At 39.7% G+C, this 19,360-nt stretch overlaps 1 protein-coding gene and 1 long non-coding RNA gene across 7 annotated transcripts in view; one reads left to right on the top strand and one right to left on the bottom strand.

Annotated features, from left to right (window-relative positions):
- The window catches only part of MKLN1 (muskelin 1), a 391,857-nt gene that overhangs the window by 104,900 nt on the left and 267,597 nt on the right, over window positions 1-19,360 (top strand). The gene's annotated exons all lie outside the window — the stretch shown is intronic.
- Window positions 4,543-19,360, bottom strand: part of LOC112446481 (uncharacterized) — a 66,381-nt gene continuing 51,563 nt past the window's right edge. For all 4 annotated transcript variants that reach the window (XR_003034496.2, XR_009494366.1, XR_009494367.1 and 1 more), the window contains 3 exons: window positions 12,893-15,082; window positions 10,840-10,953; window positions 4,543-7,492 (listed from right to left, as the gene is read on the bottom strand). This is a non-coding gene — a long non-coding RNA (uncharacterized lncRNA). The remainder of the gene's footprint in view (window positions 7,493-10,839; window positions 10,954-12,892; window positions 15,083-19,360) is intronic.

The following is a 19,360-nucleotide window of genomic DNA, read 5'->3' on the forward strand; positions in this document are numbered from 1 at the left end:
ACATATGGGTCCAAGAGTGTGGGGTCTTTGTCCATCTGCATGGCCAGCTAGATGTTTATCTGCAGGTGTTGCTACAGAAAACAGAAGTGGATATTCAGGAAACAAAGTGATAGCTTGGGATCTCACAAACAGCTGAAGCACTACTCAGAGAAGGGAGAGGTTGAAATAACCTCTACCAAAACAGAGTGGAACAGAGAAGGAAGTTACATCAGAAGAGGAAGAATGCCAGTGTCATGCTGAAGAGCCACAAATGTCACAAAATAAAAATAAAATGGGGGATTCTTATTTTAGTCAAATGCTATTACAATATTTTCTTTTTTATAGCATTATTAAAATTAGTGAAATAATATTTAGTGCAGTGAACACAGAGGACACAGAAATACCAAGAAATTGCTATAATGTTTTAAAGTTCCATTTATTTGGATCAGTGATTGATTATAACTTTGCTTTCTACCTCCACATATGAGTTGGGGTTTTTCCTTCAGCATTTAAAAAATATAGAAAACAAGTTCTGAGGTTGACTTACTGAAGGACATCTAAAAAGTCTCATTGTTAGTACAAATTACAAAGTTCTGATAAATATAATCTAATAATAGTGAAGTGATTAAAGGGGTCAGAGCAAGAAATATAGATCCCAGAGATGTTATTAATTTTTTCTTTTCCGTTCATGTAGAAATGTTCATCTCTACCAAAAAGAAGTGTAAGAGTAGGTTTCATTTTGATTAGATTCTTGTAACCATACAAGTGAAAAATTTATAGAATTGACTTTAGGTGAGGAGGGATTATAAAAAGTTAATATAATAGTGAAATAAGCTTGGCATTGGATCTTGTATGAGTCTTTTGAATTTATTACTTTAGAATATAGGAATTGACTTTCCATTACCTTGTTAGAATTATAATGACTTCAGATGATTAACTGATTTGGCAATCTCACAAATAGTTAAAAGCATATGGAGAGGAACAAACTACTATATATGAAATAAATAAGCTACGTGGATATATCATACAACACAGGGAATACAGCTCATATTTTATAATAACTATACATGGAATATAATCTTTAAAAATTGGGAATCACTATGTTGTACACCTGAAACTTAGATAATATCAAATATCAACTATACCTCAAAAAAAGCATATGGAATTTAGCGCAGTGAACTGGGGAAATTTTGTGTGCTTTGGTCACAGTGCAAAACAGTACTTCCCAACTGGATGAACAGTTGGTCCATGTGCTAATTTACCAGGTAACTAGTGAGTAGATTTGGGGTGGACAGAATTGTGACGAATTGACTAGGGAGAGAAAAGTACCTGGTAAAGAACAGGCAAAGCAAGTGAGTCTAATGTTCACTCTGTTTGCACATGGTAGGTACTCAGTAAATAATTGTTGAAGGAAGAAAGGAATGAAATGAGTGAATGAGTGATGAGTATGAAGAAAGTGGTAATAAACACCTAATTCAAAATGAAATTTAAATTTTGTTTTGTGATAGGGTTATAACATATTTCCTCTATGATACTTGGCTTGGTGATATTTAAAGATATATAATTTTTAGAAGTTATGAGACCCCTGAAGGACAAAACATCTAAAAATTAGATTTGGGGGAAATAGAAATCAATGAAAATTTAAACTTTTAGATTTTCTGAATTTTCTTACAAATTTAAATTCAATGTTACTTTAGAAACATGATAATGTATTATGGATGGTTTATTCATAAAACCATTACATGTTTTTTGATAAATATAATTCATTCACATAACATTTACTAATTAAAATTTTTTTAATGAATTTACTGATGGTTGCAAGTTGATATCAAATATCAGTTGGCTTTTTCAATGAGAAGAAACAGGAAAAAATTTAAATCGTGGAAAAACAATAAATATCACAGAAACTTGTATTTTTTTCTAGATCCAGTGCATTCCTTAAGGAGTTTATTTTCAGGGAATAATCTAAGGACTGTGGGGAAAGGGAAAATAAAATTCACTGACTACAAGTTTTTAAACTGAAGTACAGTTGATTTACACTATATTGGATTCTGATGTACAGATTATGCTCCTTTAAAAGTTATTGTAAAATCATGGCTATTGAGTGCAACTTTTTCCCAAGCATCTACATTTTTGTTTAGTGAGTGATTGCCCCCCAAATTTGCCACTTTCCCTGCTTTCTGAGCTTCCACATCTCCAGGGACCCTCCATCTAGATGCATTTTCTGACTCAGAATTTGCTGAGACTCTCAAATCCCAGTCCGAAGGAGTCTCACAAACTCCCTGCCCCAGCTTGTGTTCTAGGAAGCAAGTCCTTCCCGAAAGGGTGCCCAAGGAATGGGAGAGAGAGAGAGAGACAGGATGCCAAGTTCTGTTTTACGTTTTAAATCTGTAGATCTTTCCTTTGAATGAGTGGTAGGCCATTCTCAATTCCTGCTCCTCTGTATGGAAGAATTTAGCATCACTTCCCTTGCTGATCCAAGGAACTTTGCTCTTTGTCCAAAATACAGCTCTTCCCCAAAGCAATTTCCCCTCCTCTGAGAAATGCTTTTGTGTCAGGCTGCACTGCCCTTGAACCAGACAACTTTCTCTTCTTGTCTTTATCTGTCTAAATAAAGCTAACCTACATTTGCTGCCTAATTCATTCGGATGCTTGCTGATGCTATTTAAAGGATCCCTCAAGGCTCCGTGGAAAACAAGATGCATTATCTTCAGTCGGGAACCTTCAGGTTTGTTGGTCATTTAAGGAATTCAAGAATTGAAAGAATCCATTCAGTCTTTAGTAGTTCAGATGTGGAGGACAAAGGAGTTCTTCGTGTTTTTTAATCCCAGGCAATCTTTGACTTGTCCATTGCTGGGATCAGTTGATGATGAAAGAGGGAACTAGAAAGTTAATCTGTGTGTGTGTATCTGCATGTGTCTCTCTGTGTGTGTATGCACACACATGCATGTCTCTCCTTGTCTCTAGGCTTCAAGAAATTTGCCCAACAGAAATTTTTTTTTTATTCTGGACTCTGATAATTTGCTAGTCCATTGTGAGTTTACTTTCCCCTCTCAGGGAACAAAAGTGAAAGATAAAAAGGAAATGTCACCTTCATAAATAGGCTTCTGGTGAGTTTTTGGCTTGTCTCTATCTCCCCCTCTTCAGCCTCCATCAGACATTAGAAAATTCTGTGACTTACATGTTCCAGGGAAAAAAAGAGGAAACTCTAAACAGGGAAAGGAAAATAATGGGATTGTAAATAGGACTCCACTGTACATTTCTATAGGACTGGGAGTTCAGAGAGGTTTCAGATCTGTTGCTTGTTTTTTCTCATCTGGGATTTATGTCAGTCTGTCTGCTTGCTTAGTGGGAGGGAGAGCTGGTACAAATGGGATGGTTTTAACCACCAGTGCACTGCTTAAGCACATGCTTTTATCAGCATCCACTTGTTCAGCCACGATTCTCTGACGTCCATTGCAGTGAGTGAGTCAGAAGCCACAAGCTAACAGGTCTATTCCTTCCCGCCGTCACCTAGGAAACCGATGCATCATCCACAGGAAATGCAGGCCTCGATGGGGAGAGTGCCCAGATCGGGTTATAAAGCTGGCAGTGAGTTTTTCAAAAGAGGTCAAATAATAACGTGTAGAATTTTAGTCTAGGGTAGAAAGTGGATCCAGCCTCTCAGGCATGGATCAAGGACTGTCAGGCAGAAATACTAGGAGAAATTACTCAGCTAAAATCATGAAGGATGTCTGCTTTATAAGAAATTGGCCAAGGGCAAGGGGTATGGAGATATGGTTTGATTCTTCCAGACAGCAAACACATTTAGTTGCTCATTGGCTGAGAGTAATTTTTTTAATGTTACAACAGTGTGTGAAGTAAGATGAGAAAATTGACATGATGTCAAACCAGGCTTTCCGTTGAGTGAAATATATATCCCCCATTGTCATTGTCTCTGTCTTAAAATAGTGATGGAGAGTTCCGTCAGAGAAAAACCACACCCTGATTCCCCTCGTGCTGTCACTTTTTTTTCTGCCTGTGCCTCGGTTTCTCCCTCCTTGACTACTATGGTTCAGCACTGCCTATTGCCTTAGCGCTCATACACAATCGACCGCACACTGTCCACATATCTGCAAAGATAAGCTTAACACAGCTGAGAAAAATTACCTGTGGAGTTTCAAGTTGTTTGACAAGCTTAACGTCTCCAGGTACATTTTACATGCTCATGCTGCTATGGGTGAAACAGCCCACGGAAAAGTACAACATGAGCTGTACCAGAACTTCCTGTTTTAGGCTCAAAGAATATTAAAACAGGAAAGAAAAACAACTCAGAAACCACTGGGCCCAACACCCTCATTTTCCACACGAGAAATGAGTCCCAGACAGATAATTTGTTTAAGGTCCTCTAGGGAATTAGTGTGTCTGTTGGGGGTCAGGAAGAGGAGAGAAGATGGGCTGCAAGCTCAACTACAAGCTCAGAATGAGTCAATAGGTGATATGGCCACCTAAGAGACTATTATAATATTGAACTGCATTAATTGAAGTATGGAGTCCTTACTAAGAGGGGTAATTGGTACCCTTACAGGCTGGTCAGCATTGCCAAGAAAACAATATTCTGTCCTGAGTACCCATCGAATAGGAAACAGTAACAAAACCAAATGTTCCCAGAGGAGGGTAAAGATGGTGATAGGTTTTAGCTCCATACAAGTAATTTTCTAATCATTCGAGCTGATTGAGATGTATTAAACTGGCTGAGGGGACAGTGAATTAATTCTCCATTTCCAGAGGTGTTCAAATATTCATTCATCCATCCAAATACATTTATTGAGTGCCTGCCATATGCCACGAATTTATATATCTCATAAACAGGTGAATTCTGTAAAACTATTAGTAAGATAAAACTAGCTACTAGTGATTTAGGAAGACACATCTCTACAAAAAAAGGGTTTGATGGGTCTTTCAAAGCTTTACAACTAGATGGCATTCTAATCTCCTTGCTATATCCATTCTACTGGGCTCCTTTATCCAAAATAGACCAGTCCATGTAAATTGAAAGGCGGTCAAGACAGTGAAAGATTGAAGGCAAAAGGAAAAGGGGGCAGCAGAGAATGAGATGGTTAGTTAGCATTGCCGATTCAATGGACATGAATTTAAGCAAAACTGTGAGAGTTAGTGGAGGATGAGGAGCCTGGCGTGCTGCAGTCCATGGGGTCACAAAGAGTTGGAAACTACTTAGCAACTAAAGAAGAGCAAGACTGCCTTTGCCAAGTGTCATAATCAACTCTTTTTCATCTTCCATATAGAACTTATTGCCAAATAGATCTAACAGATCTTGAATCTATGGAACCATCGCTGGCTTTCAGTAAAGGTTCCAGAATGAGAATTTTTACCACACTTGGCTTTTAAATGTTTGAACATATATTTTTAGCCCTTGTGCATGCATGTTCAGTGGTGTCTGACTCTTTGCGACCCCATGGACTGTAGGCTACCAGGCTCCTCTGTCCATGGGATTTCCAGGCAAGAGTCCTGGAGTGGGTTGCCATTTTCTGCTCCAGAGAATCTTCTTGACCCAGGGATAGAGCCTGCATCTCTTGCATCTCCTGCATTGGCAGGCAGATTCTTTACCACTGCGCCACCTGGAAGTCCTTTTTTAGCCCTTATCCGAATTAATATTTGGATTATAGGCATTCACATATTCCAAATTGTTTCCATTTCTTGGATTACTTTTCCTCATTTCTTGATGATTGATGTTCCTTGCATAGATCCAGCCAACATTATTCACATGTTTTGAATCTCTCTTTGTCTTTCAGAATCACCCCTATTGACTAATGATCCAGCTCTTAGCCACATGCAACACTGGTGATTTTTCTTACCATTCCTAACATTCGTTTTTGTTAATCTCTTTCATTTTCAGTTTTATTTTCATCATAATCATAAGCCTTTTCTTAATAGCACATTCAACATTCCCATTGCTTTTACAATTGTCAGACATACTGGGCTTAATAATGTTGCAAAACACCCCAAATTAAATACAGTAAACCTGCTGGTAATAAAAAACTAGTTGGCCAAGACTAAAACAACTGCATCCAACTGCCATTGCCGTCTGTTGGGGGCAGACAAAGCAGAAAAAAAAATTTGCTTTTGGAGCAAATTATTTTTCATCTTAGTGAAAATTCACAGGGGGCCAAGCTGGCAAAGAATCCCTTGTCTCTTCCACCGTCGTGCCATTCCAGTGAAGTGCATTTGTGACAATAGTCATCAAATCACATATAAATATGTAATCAACCAAAATTATTTTTAGATAGCTCAGTTCTCTTTCATTGCCTTGATGAGACTGAGGTCATGGGTTTGATCTCTGTATGGGATATTTAGTACACGGAAAACTGTGTCACCCAAGTAGTCTGTACCTACATCTAGCCATCTCACAAATGCATGTTCTTTAGGGGACCTAGACATAGCATGTGGTGGGACATATCATTTCAGTACAGTCCATATAGGAAAATGCAATTATAAACCTTCATAACAATATTTGACTTTGGAATCTGCAAACTTGAAACCTCAAGTAGCCATTAATAAGAGAGAAGACACTTCAGTGGTATGTTGGTTTTACAGAAAACAATAAAGTTCTATAAAACAATTATCCTTCAGCTAAAAAATAAATTAATTTAAAAAAAAGCTATAAGCATAGGTCAGGTCACAGAGTTGTCCAAATGTAAAATACTAAAGAAAAAGGCTTATTTTTCTCATTGAGATCATTAGAAATATAGAGGGTGGTACCTCGTTTACTTCTACTCCCCAGGAAACTGATGACAATTAATTCCTATTGACTTAGTATTCTGAGATTTGCCAAGGAGCAGCTCAATGTCACCAGAGAATGTTACACATTTGTCAAAACTACAGATTCACAACTCAGTTTCGGCCTCAAATGTAATTTTCTCCCTCTGTTTTCAGATCTGTTCCTCCCTCATCGCCAGAGCTGCAGGCTGCTCTCTAAATAACACCGTGTCCCTGGCTTCCTAGCTCCCATTTGAATGTTTCGGCAGGGCTCCTTTGAGATCTGCCCCCCACTGCCTCCCCTCTCCCAGGCTTGCCTTCGTTTGTCTGAGTCAGCCATGAGTCACCTCACTCATTAGTGGAACTCAGAATGCCTCTCCATCCTCCAGATCCCTTTTGTCTCCCTTCTTGTAACTGGTTTTCTGGCAGCGTCAGATCTGTGGACAACCTTGAAGTTAGGGGCTGGGTCACTATTAAGATGATCTGCTCCGTAAAGAGGTTGGCAGACTGCAAGGAGAACTAAAAATGACGACGATGATGATGATAATGATGATAACAATAATGATAATGGTGCACACAGTTGCTTCAGATGCATTTTAATGGCCAGATTTGGTACCTTTGCCCGTGTCAGCTCATAGGACAGCACAGGGGTCCTTAATTCTTGGTCTCTTCCTTGTCTCTTCTTTCCCTCTTCACCATCACTTCCTCCACACACATGCCCATATGGCACAAAGTGCAAGCTTAGAGACTCCACTCTCTGGAAAGGCAGGTAAAAGAGCAATGTCCTTACATTGGTGGGCACTCTTTTCTCCAGGATTTTCATGTTTACTCTCCTTTCTACTCATTCAATTTTACATTCCCAATTCTTTGTTTTTTGTGAAAGGTGGAACAGAGAGGACAAATCAGAAAGATTTATGCCTATTGATGCCTCCTGGGCATATAAAGAAACTAGTGAGATGACACTGATAATAAACTCTGAATTCACTGTAGAAAATTTCAACACCAAAACACCATTATTGAATTAATAATGAATTATCAGTTCATTATTAATGAATTATTAATCCTACTTAAAGCCCTTTGTAAAATAGCTGATACTTTACCCAACTGGACAGTGACTAGTTTTTATAAGTCAGATGATTTACTCTTGAAAGGGAATGCAGCTATCCCCCTGTCCTGCCATAATCAGCACGCATTTACTAAGCACCTGTGATGAACAGGCCCTGAGCCACGCCCCCTAGGGCAGTGCTTTTCAAGCTTCACTGTGTGTGATGTTATCTGGGAAACTTGCTAAAATGCAGATTCCGATTCAAAAGACCTGGAGTCAGGTTCTGCATTTCCATAAGCTCCCTGGAGATGTCCTTGCTGCTGCCCAGAAACCACATTTTGAGGAGCAAGACCACAGGGGTTCCACATAGAGCCAGACAAGGCTTGACTCTGTCCCTGAGAAACACTGGGGACCCACAGCCTCTGGGATGCTACCCTGTGCATTCCTTCTCCTCAGCTGCTGATAATTATCTGTGAGGCCCAGACAATGCTGATCTGTTCTTCTCAATGCTCTTGGCTTTCTCATGTCCTTATTCCCAGTGGAGGGTATCAAAACTGCAAGGCTCAAATTGGGATTAGGGCAAGGAAAAGGCCCATTTATCTTTTAACCTTTGTTCTGAGAGCTAGGCCACTTAACCAGTGATCTCTGAACTCACATTTTAAGCAGAGCCTGATTAACAAAAAAGTATTTCTCTGATTGCTAGAGATCTCCTTTTATGATTCGTTAGTTTGTATCCCTTGCCAACTTTTCTATTAGGGTCTTTGTCTTTTAAATAATGAGTTGTAATAGTTTTCCATTAAAATATTAAGGAGGATCTCTTTGTCCCTAATAAAGGATATTTCAACATTTCATCTATTCATTTTGGAGCTAGGAATCTTAGATTCTAGGTTAACTAATTTTCTTGCTAATCTGAGCAAGCCAACTTACCTATTATGACATGGTTCCTTTACTTGTAAATGGAGGTGGTAAAGACTACATATTGAATATATGTTGAGTACAAAACTGTTGGGTATAAAAAGAAAGTACATGTGGGATGATGCTGTATAATCATAGAACATGGGTACTTGGTTTCAGAGCTTATATTAATCTGATAGCATGATTGAACCTGTCTTCCCTAATAGCTCAGTTGGTAAAGAATCTGCCTGCAATGCAGGAGATCACCATTCGATTCCTGGGTCAGGAAGATCCCCTGGAGAAGGGATAGGCTACCCCCTCCAGTATTCTTGGGCTTCCCTTGTGGCTCAGCTGGTAAAGAATTCGCCTGCAATGCAGGAGACCTGGGTTTGATCCCTGGGTTGAGAAGATCTCCTGGAGAAGGGAAAGGCTACCCAGTCTAGTATTCTGGCCTGGAGAATTCCATGGACTTTATAGTCCACGGGGTCACAAAGAGTCGGACACGACTGAGTGACTTTCACTTTCACTTTTCATTACTGAACCTAAAGTGGGACATAGCTGACTGATGTTAACAAGTACCAGTTTTGTTTGTTTCATTTTGTTTTGCTTTCAGTTTTGTTTTTTTTTTTAAACAGTTATTGAGCACTGTCAAGTACTCTGAGTGTGCTTATCTGGTTTGGGTAGTACATACGTGGAGTTAGAAGCTGCCTGTTAAGAGCTTCATATGCGTGAAAGTGCTTATGCTTTCTGTTTTCCCTTTGCTTCCACAACTGCAACTTTCTAAGTTGTCAACAGACAAGATCTTGTCTCCTGACATGTCCAATTAAGAAACTATCTCAGTACTGAGGTTAATGACCCAGTTGTTCCTTAGTCTCTTCCTTAGCTGGCTCATCTCTACTAGAACCTTATACTTGTTAAAATTGTTTATTTATATAGTAGATGTTATGAGTGGTAGTATTCCAGTTTAGACTGATAGGTTTTTGTCTAGCTTAGAGTAATAGAAAATGTGTATTTCCTCCCTCATCTGTGAGTTTAATGCCTATACGTTCATACCATTACTGCCTGAAAGAAAAAGAATATAACGAACAATTATTACTAAAATAGAAATGTCTGAAAACAATGTGCTTTGCCTCTAGTTGGTATTTGTTTTTTGATACAAAGGAAAGAAACTCTAACAGCAAGATTTTGACTATCATCCAGGTAGAGAATGCTCCCTCATTCCCACTGTTTCCCCCTATATTCTTCCTACACAAAATCTGCCTTATGAGTCCCTACACAGAGCATAGAGAAAAACAAAAAGAGTCAATATTATTGAATCTCATCCATTTGCCAAGCACTGTGCTAAGTGCTTTCAGGTACATTTTCTCATCTAATGGATCTTTTACTTTCTTACTGCAGGGAAGATGGTGAGCTTGTGCCTTTACTTTGCTATTTCCTCTTCCTAGAGTCCTTATACCTCCCTGTCTGTGTCAGCCTTATACTGCAAGCAAGGGAACCTAATTTTTGCAAAATCCCCTCCCCGTTTTTTTTTCATGTCATTCAGGTCCACAGCAAAAAATTGGTTGGTTTCTCATTCTGGAAAATAAGAGATTGTCCATTCAGGGACAAGTGAACAGAACAGGGCTGAGGGCTAAATGCTGTTTCACACACATGGGTGGCCAACTACCTCTGGTGAGAAGTCTCTCTTTTTCTGGCTTCTTTCCCAAATAATACATTGAACTTTGCAGCAAAAAGCATCCATAAACATGCAAATTCTCCTTGGATTTATCTCTTTATATATGAACACAGGTTCCTTACCACTTCTTTCACCCACCCACAACCCACCAAAAAACAAAAAGAGAAAAAAAGGAATCCTCTCCTGGAGAAACATGATGGATCTTATCTATTCCTGAGACTAACTGCCATTTTCTCCTCTTACCATGATTCCAAATTTTGGACTCCACTAAGGAAAACATAGTCTGTGTGACCTTGCATAACCAGGGAGGAAGGAATCTCGCCTGGGCAATGAGAGGGAAGGGCTGAGTCACTATCTCAGCCCTCAGGAATGGCTCTCCAGCTGCTGACTGAGGCCACACGGGTTCAGCCACAAGGCCAGCAGGGACCTCCCCAGTGACTAGCCAAGAAGAAGCAACCAGGACTAGCCAGAGTGAACTGGGGCAACTGACCCATTTGTAGATGGCCCCGCAAGGACAGTGGTCAGCAGTCCAAGTCGCAGTTCTGGTGGGGTAGCAATGCCTGGTCCAATCTGGTGGATGAATGATGCCTGACAACAGAAGACTCTGGAAAAGGATGTACTTGTAATTAGCATGTGGTGGCATTTTTATTCTAGAATTTTATTCTTTGCTCTTTCACATATACAACAGACATTGAACAAACATATTAGGCACTGAACTAGAGGTTGGCATGTTCCTTGCCCTCAGGGAGTTGACAGTCAAGCAAAAAGGGAGGAAACATAGGCCCTCTAAGAGAACATAGAAGAGGGACTTAAGACTTGACAGTTGGAGAAGCTTCCCCAAGAATGTGAAAGGTTATGGAGCAGGGGGTAGGCGGGTGGGGTGGTGGAGAGGGACATGGAGTTGGGACCCTCCAGGTGGAGGATGCAGCAGTTCAAAGTTGCAGAGGCGGAGAAAGAACAGGAGGTTCACTGGAGAAGTAAAGTGGTTTAGTGTGGCCTAGATCAGAACATGCAGGGGAATGGGCAAGAATTGACCCTGGAGAGGTGAGCAGGGATCAGGTTGTAAAGGTGTAATCCTGTATGTGTATGTAAGAGGGTCTGAATTCTATCCCAAGGCCAATGGGAATGACTAACTGACCTGCGGGGGAAGGATATATCAAATATGTTTTTTAAGGAAGTTTTCTCACTGGTTGTAATCTAGAGATTGGATTCAAAGATGCAAGGAGTGTTACCAAAATGCAAGTCTGTGTGCCTGACTCACAGTGATGCCAAACAATACCAAAACTTTGGAGTTTGGAACAGAGAAAGATTTATTATTATTGCAGGACCCTGAAAGGAGATGGGTAGCTCATGCCTGAAAAACCCCCAAACTCTTCAAAAGCTCTCAGCAAAGCCCTTTTCTGGGAAAGGGGAGGGAGAGATGTGGTGAGTTGTTGCAAACTTCTTGATGTCGGAGCCTCTGTTCTTGAGGTCACATCATAGTCAGGTAATGATGTTTCTGTAAACCTCCACCAAATGAACGTTATTCTCTGTTCTGACAAGAAAGTGCCAGATCATGGCATCGGGTCCCATCAATTCATGGCAAATTGATGGGGGGAAAAGTGGAAACAGTGGCAGATTTTATTTTCTTGTGCAGCAAAATCACTGCGGATGGTAACTGCAGCCATGATATTAAAAGATGCTTACTCCTTGGAAGAAAAGCTATGACAAACCTAGACAGCGTATTAAAAAACAGAGACATCACTTTACTGACAAAGGTGACATAGTCAAAGCTATGTTTTTTCCAGTAATCGTGTATGGATGTGAGAGTTGGACCATAAAGAAGGCTGAGTGCCAAATAATTGATGCTTTCAAATTGTGGTGTTGGAGAAGAGTCTTAAGAGTCCCTTGGACTGCACTGAGATCAAACCATCAAACTAGTCAGTTCTTAAGGAAATCAACCCTGAATATTCATTGGAAGGAATGATGCTGGAGCTGAAACTCCAATACTTTGGCCACCCAATGTGAAGAGCCAACTAATTAGAAAAGACCCTGATGCTGGGAAAGATTGAGGGCAGGAGGAGAAGGGGACAACAGAGGATGAGATGGTTGGATGGCATCACCAACTCAATAGACATGAGTTTGAGAAAGCTCCAGGAGATGGTGAAGGACAGGGGGAAGCCTGGTGCTGCAGTCCATGAGGTCACAAAATCAGACACGACTTAGTGACTGAACAACATCAGGTTGCTGCTTGACACTTGGTTGATTGTGGGCAGGGCCCACTGTGGTGCCAACCAGTGGCTGAGCAGGACCCATTGCTTGGTACTGGAATAATGGCCCACAGCAGTAGCCACCTGCTAAGGACTGTCTTTGGCTGTGCCTTGTTGCAGGAGGACCAGGTTGGAGGAACTTGCAGTAACTGAAGAAGGAAATAATGTGGGCCTGAGCCATAGCAGAGGCAATAGGAATGCAAGAAAGATAAGACTGAGAGATACAAAAGCAGTTACCAAGTGACCTTGGTGATTAGGTCACAGGTGGGGCCTGCAGAGTTTAGAAAGACTCACCTTTGGTGGGTGGGGAGAGATGAAGGCTGAAGGCTTGCTGGAAGGAGATGATGAGTTCAGGTTGAAGCAGGAACTCAAGACAGAAACCCTGCCATTGACCTGAATATCAGTGGTGGAAGGTCAGGGCAACTTAGCCAGCACTGGGGATTCTTCAGGTGTACCCTGAAGGAATCTTAAAGACAATTCCAGACCCACCAGCAAGAGAGGATGGGCCTCCTAATACAAGTTCCTACTTAGAATCCTGGCTTATTAAGACTGAATCTGTGCAGGATTGAGGCTGCAGATGAGAGGTCTTCAGAACCTGCAGCCAAACAAGGCCTGACAAGCTGTTTCCATGGAGATGTGGTGTGCGCAGGAGGGAGTGAGTAGGAGGGCTGATCCACTCCAGAGCCTTGGGTCACAAGGCTGCAGTGGGCTAACAGATAAACAGGAAAAAGGCATAGTCAGTCAGAAAAGAACGTTCAAAACTATTGGCAGTTAATTGGAGATATCGTGTCATAATTCTTGATTAAGTCTAACAATTTGAAGGATTAGGGTAAGACACTTTATGATCCTGCTAGTTATTTCAGGTACCACTTAATGAGGGCACGAGGAAGTGGATGCCAGCTGAGGCCAACTCCAAATGTACATACTCCCATCTTAAGCCTTTCTGCACCCGTGGACTCTAAGTAGCTACATATTATTTCCAAATTTCTGGGGAAACAGGCAGGGATATGGGAAGTTAATTTTTTTTTTTTCCCATTTGCCATGTTGTTGGCACTAATAACTCAGGAAATCTTTGGAGCTCTTCGGGAAACTCAGGTGCTGGCAGAGCCTCAGATTAAATGTTATTATTAAACAATTTGAGGAACATTCTGGACAGAGAGCCAGCAGCAGTGGGGACCCACGTGTTTTGTGTTGGGGGAGGATAGAATATACATAACATGAAGTCGACTATTTTGACCATTTTAGAATATGCTATTCAGTGGCAATAAGTATATTCATAATCTTGTGTAACCATTACCACTGTCTCTTTGCAAAACTTTACCATCATCCAAAACAAAAACTCTGTAACTGTTAAGCAATGATGCCCTTCTGGGCTCCAAGTGTTTTTAACAACTTATTATGCTGTGAAAACTCTGCCTCCCAGTCAGGAGAATAGTGTGACTGCTGCTAATAAGAAAACTAGCTGGATCTTGGTTTGGTCAGTAAGCTTTCAATTTATATCTGGGGTTTTTTGGCTAAAGACTCCTTTAATCCTGTGGGTGAGCCTGTTAAACCTAATCTCTGAAGGGAGGGAGCCTGATTTTTAACCACCTTAATGACTGATGGGACTTGTTAATCTTGATCTCCAAGGTATTCAAATGGCTTGTGGCAGTGCTTGTTAAGAAGTCAGCAAAAACTGTCAGGACCACAGGATCTTATAAAGATTCTACTAGAGGCAAACTTTGTTCCAAAAATAGCTGGGAGATGAATTGTCTGGGAGCAACTTCATTTTAAGTGACCAAAAACGATAATGCCCAAGGAGGATAATACACGATTCTGACTTGGAACAGTAGATCATGACTGAAAGACCAGAGCTGGAAATTCCAAGTTTCCTACTGTCTTTTCTTTCACAAATTAAAACATTTAGTGCGGGTAGGGATAAGCCTTTGTGATTTCCTTTCTTCATCCAACAAGTGTGAGGTGTTTAGAACATGATGCTTATCAGACAGGACTCAATCTGGAGTTCACAAACCCAAAGTAGCAATAGCTCTCAAAGCCCAGGCAGATATTTCCCAGAGGCATGATGTCAGTCTCAAGAAACAGCAGGAGGGAAAAAGAATAGGGAAGATTTAGTGAAAATCACTCCATCATAAATACAATCTAAACCACATGTCCTATTTGAGGGCCAGGGGTAAGACAAATAGTTTAAAACACTTTGCTATTCCTGGGAACTAGAACTCAGAGGAGGTTAACTGGCTTACTCAGGGTCACCCAGAAAACCAGGAAGAGAGCTGAAATTTAGTACCTTTGTTTCCTGATACCTGTTTTAGTGGTTTATTTTGATCAGGATCTGCTGGTATTCTATGCTTGGAATGCACGAGGGAGATGGTTCTCAGATCTTCTCTATGAAGTTTTCATTTGGTCAGGGGTGATCTATCGGTAGCTTTACCTCCAAATTCTCCTCCAGTTTAGTCTTCATATCATAATTGGTTCAGAACCCAAATTCTGCATAGTTCAGAAAAATGCTGTTAGCAGTCTAGAAGAGATTTAATACTCTTAAGATTGCATTAGGGGATGATTTCCAAAATGGTGGTATGGAGAGCTTCACAGACTCACTCCTCAACAAAACAACCATACCTGGTGAAAATTATTTACCATTTAACATTGTTGTTCCGTAAAGGGAGATGAAAGCCAAGAAGATCAAAGGCTACCACCCCAATCCGGCACCTCACTTGTAAAAAAAGAGTATTACTCCATGAGAAGTGGGTCACTGTTCCCTCAGAAGCTCTCAACAAGGGAACAGACTTTATTTGGAAAAGAATGTGGGGAAATTCAAACTGAAGAGAGTCTTGGAAAACAATGGAGATTTTGGTGATAAGCAATTAAGGGGGAGTTGGTATCTCTTTGAGAACAACAAGCCTGACTATAGGCCAGTTCATTTTACTAGAAAGGACCAGAGAAAAAGACAGCTAAGAAGAGCCCTCCTAGGATCAGAACAAATCTCAAAGACTGGCCTCAAAAACTACCTCTGCAGAGGGTCTTAAAATTAACTGGATCAGACTGTGTAGCAATGTATGCAACAAGCATTGTTGAAAACAACAGAGTGATTTGCTAACAACTAATAGAGCCTAATATCTAGGGATCATAACAACAAAGACAGACAATTTAGGGAGACTGGGGACAGAGACAGTCAAAGAGAACTATGCTAAAATCAACATCATCCCAGGATGACTGTACACGAGGCCAAATATGCATCTTCTGAGGAGCAACATCAGAGGTTTCAAACTGTAGGGAAATAGAATTTACCAAGATAGTTTAGCTCAGTCATGGAAGAAATAAAAAGGCAAATTACAACAATAAGCTCATAAGTTCAAAAATAAACAATAAGGTTGAGAGGATCAGTATCTAGCCTTGCTACAATATATTATCTAAAATGTTCAGTTTTCAACAAAAAACTTATGAGACATGCAAAGAAACAGGAAAGTGTAATGTGACCCAAACAGGAGGAAAAAAGCAGTCAATAGAAACACCCTGTGAGAGGGCTCAGATCCAGCTTAGCAGACAAGACTTCAAAGCAGCTATTATAAATATATTTAAAGAACTGAAGAAAACCAAACTTAAAGAAGCAAAAGAAGGTAGGATAAAAATCTCCCGTAAGATAATCAGTAAAGAGATGGAAATTATTATTATTTTTGAAAGAACCTAACGGATGTCCCAAGCCTGAAAATTGTGATAATTAGGAAAAAAAAAATCGCTAGAGGAGCTCAATAATATAATTGAACTGGCAGAAGAAAGAATCAGCAAACGAGATAGATAGCTATTATTTGATCTCAAGAACAGAGAGAAAGGAGGATGAAGAAGTAATGAACAGAACTTCAGAGAAATGTAAGAAGCATTAAGTACATCAACATATGTATAATGGGAGTACAGGAGAAACAAAGGAGCAGAAAAAATAGAAAGAATGGCTGAAAACTTCTCAACTAATCCCAAGTAGAGTAAACCTAGATCCACATTCAGACACATCATAGTAAAAATGATGAAGGAGAATATTTGGAAAACAGCAAGGATAAACAAGGATAAACTCATCACAAACAAGGGAATCCAAATAAGACTAATAGCTGACTTCTCACCAGAGACAATGGGGGCTAGAAAGCAGTGAGGTGGCATATTTAAAGTGCTGAGGGGAGGACTTCCCTGGTGGTCCAGTGGTTGGGAATACACCTGCAAATGCAGGGGACATGGGTTTGATCCCTAGTCTGAGAAGATTCCACATGCCCCAGAGCAACTAAGCCCATGCTCCTTGGAGCCAGGGCTCTACAAAAAGAGAAGCCACCCCAGTGAGAAGCCCAGACACTGCAACTAAAGAAAGCCTGCAACAAAGACCCAGCACAGCCAAAAATAAATAAATAAATAAATAAATAAATAAATAAATATATATATATATATATTTTTTTTTAAGAAACTAAAGTGCTGAGGGAAAAAATCTGCTCAAATCAGAGTCTTTTATCCAGGAAATTATTTCTCAAAAATGAAAGTGAAATAAAGACATTCCCAATAAGCAAAATCTGAGAGAATTAATTGCCAGCTAGAGTTATATGAAACAAGGAAGTTCTTCAAACTGAACACAAGTAATCCCAGTCAGTAATTCAAATCCACACAAAATCCAAAGAGGACTAGTAAATACAATTATGTAAGAATAAAAGACAGTATATCAATGCATAATTTTTCTCCTTTTTTCTCTTTAATGATCTAGAAAGCAATTGTATAAAAGAACACATTTCACAATGGAGGTGGGTGGGAACGAAAAGCTATAGTAGAGTAAGAAGTGCAACAAGATGGTAACTCAAATCCACGGGAACAAATGAAGAGAACCAGAACTGGTAAATAAGAAGGCGATAAAACAAACCCTAAATATAACCTGCTTTCCTTTCTGTTTTTAACTTAAAAAAAAAGATATAAAATTATATTATTCATAATTATAATATGTATTATTGGGTTTGTAACAAAACTATAAACCAATTAGATCTAACAGACATCTATAAAATGTTCCAACAACCAACAGCAAAGTACACATTCTTTTCATATGAATATGGACTATTCTCCAAGATAGACTATACTCTAGGTTATTTCAAAGGTTTGAAGTTATAAAAGGCGTGAGTTCTGACCACAATGGAAATAAAGTAGAATCAATAACACAAGGAAATTTGATAAATACACAGATATCTGGATGGTAAATAATTTACTCCTAAATAACAAATAGGTCAAAAAAAAAAAAAAAAACCTGATAAAGAAATTAGAAAATATTTTGAGATGAATGAAAATAAAAGCAAAACACAACAAAACTTATGGAATGTACCGAAGCAGTTCTTAGAAGGAAATGTACAGCTGTGGATGCTTATGTTGAAGAGAAAAAAAGAAAAGGATCTCAGATCAATAACCTATTCTTCCATTTTAGAAACTAGAAAAAGAAGAGCAAACTAAGTCCAAATCAAGCAGATGGAAGGAAGTAGTAGATTAGAGCAGAAATTAATAAAACAAAAGATAGGAAAGACAATAGAGAAAATGAACAAAACCCAAAGCTGGTTCTTTGAAAAGATCAACAAAATGACAAACCTTTAGCTAGACTGACCAAAAAACGAAGAAAGAAGATTCAGATTACTAAAATCAGAAATAAAAGAGGACATTACTATCAACTCCACAAAAATAAAAAGGATTATACTAACTAGTTTTATATATGTATATATGTGTATAAAGGCAGTGGCACCCACTCCAGTACTCTTGCCTGGAAAATCCCATGGACGGAGGAGCCTGGTAGGCTGCAGTCCACGGGGTCGCTAAGAGTCAGGCAGGACTGAGCGACTTCACTTTCACTTTTCACTTTCATGCATTGGAGAAGGAAATGGCAACCCACTCCAGTATTCTTGCCTGGAGAATCCCAGGGACAGAGGAGCCTGGTGGGCTGCCGTCTATGGGGTCGTATAGAGTCGGACACGACTGAAGTGACTTAGCAGCAGCAGCATATATATATATATATATATATAATATATATATATTATATATATATATAAATATAAATGATTCACTTTGATGTACACCTGAAAATAACACAACACTGTAAATCAACTATACTCCAAAAAGTCCTTTTTAAAATAAATAAAACCGTGTGAACCAATCTTAGGACCACATCAGGCATGCCCTACAAAAGCAACCTGGTTTCCTCCCAAAATGGATGTACCCAGAGGACCCTAAATTGCTTACAAAAACAATAAAAATCAATCACATTTGATACCCTAAAAAAATAAAATCAACAAAGAATTTGAATAAACATTCCTTTAAGGAAGATATACAAAAAAGGCCAATTAACAAGCACATGAAAAGATGCTCAACATCATTAGCCATCAGGGAAACACAAATCAAAACTAAAATGAGGGCTTCCCTGGCGGTCCAGTGGTTAAGAATCTGCCTTGCAACTCAGAGGACACTGGTTTGATCCCTGGTCCAAGAAGATCCCACATGCCGTGGAGCAACTAAGCCTGTGCACCACAACTACTGAGCCTGTGCTCTTGAGCCCTTGTGCCGCAACTACTGAAGCCCATGGGCCTTAGAGCCAGTGCTCCACAACAAGAGGAGCCGCTGCGGTGGGAAACCCACACACCTCGACTCGAAAGTAGCTCAGGCTCTCTGCAACTAGAGAAAGCCTGCATGCAGCAATGAAGACCCAGAGCACCCAAAAATAAAATAAAAACTAAATGAATAAAATAAATTTAAAAAAATGTTTTTAAA

Source organism: Bos taurus, chromosome 4 (assembly GCF_002263795.3).
Source record: "Bos taurus isolate L1 Dominette 01449 registration number 42190680 breed Hereford chromosome 4, ARS-UCD2.0, whole genome shotgun sequence".
Classification (NCBI taxonomy): Eukaryota; Metazoa; Chordata; class Mammalia; order Artiodactyla; family Bovidae; genus Bos; species Bos taurus.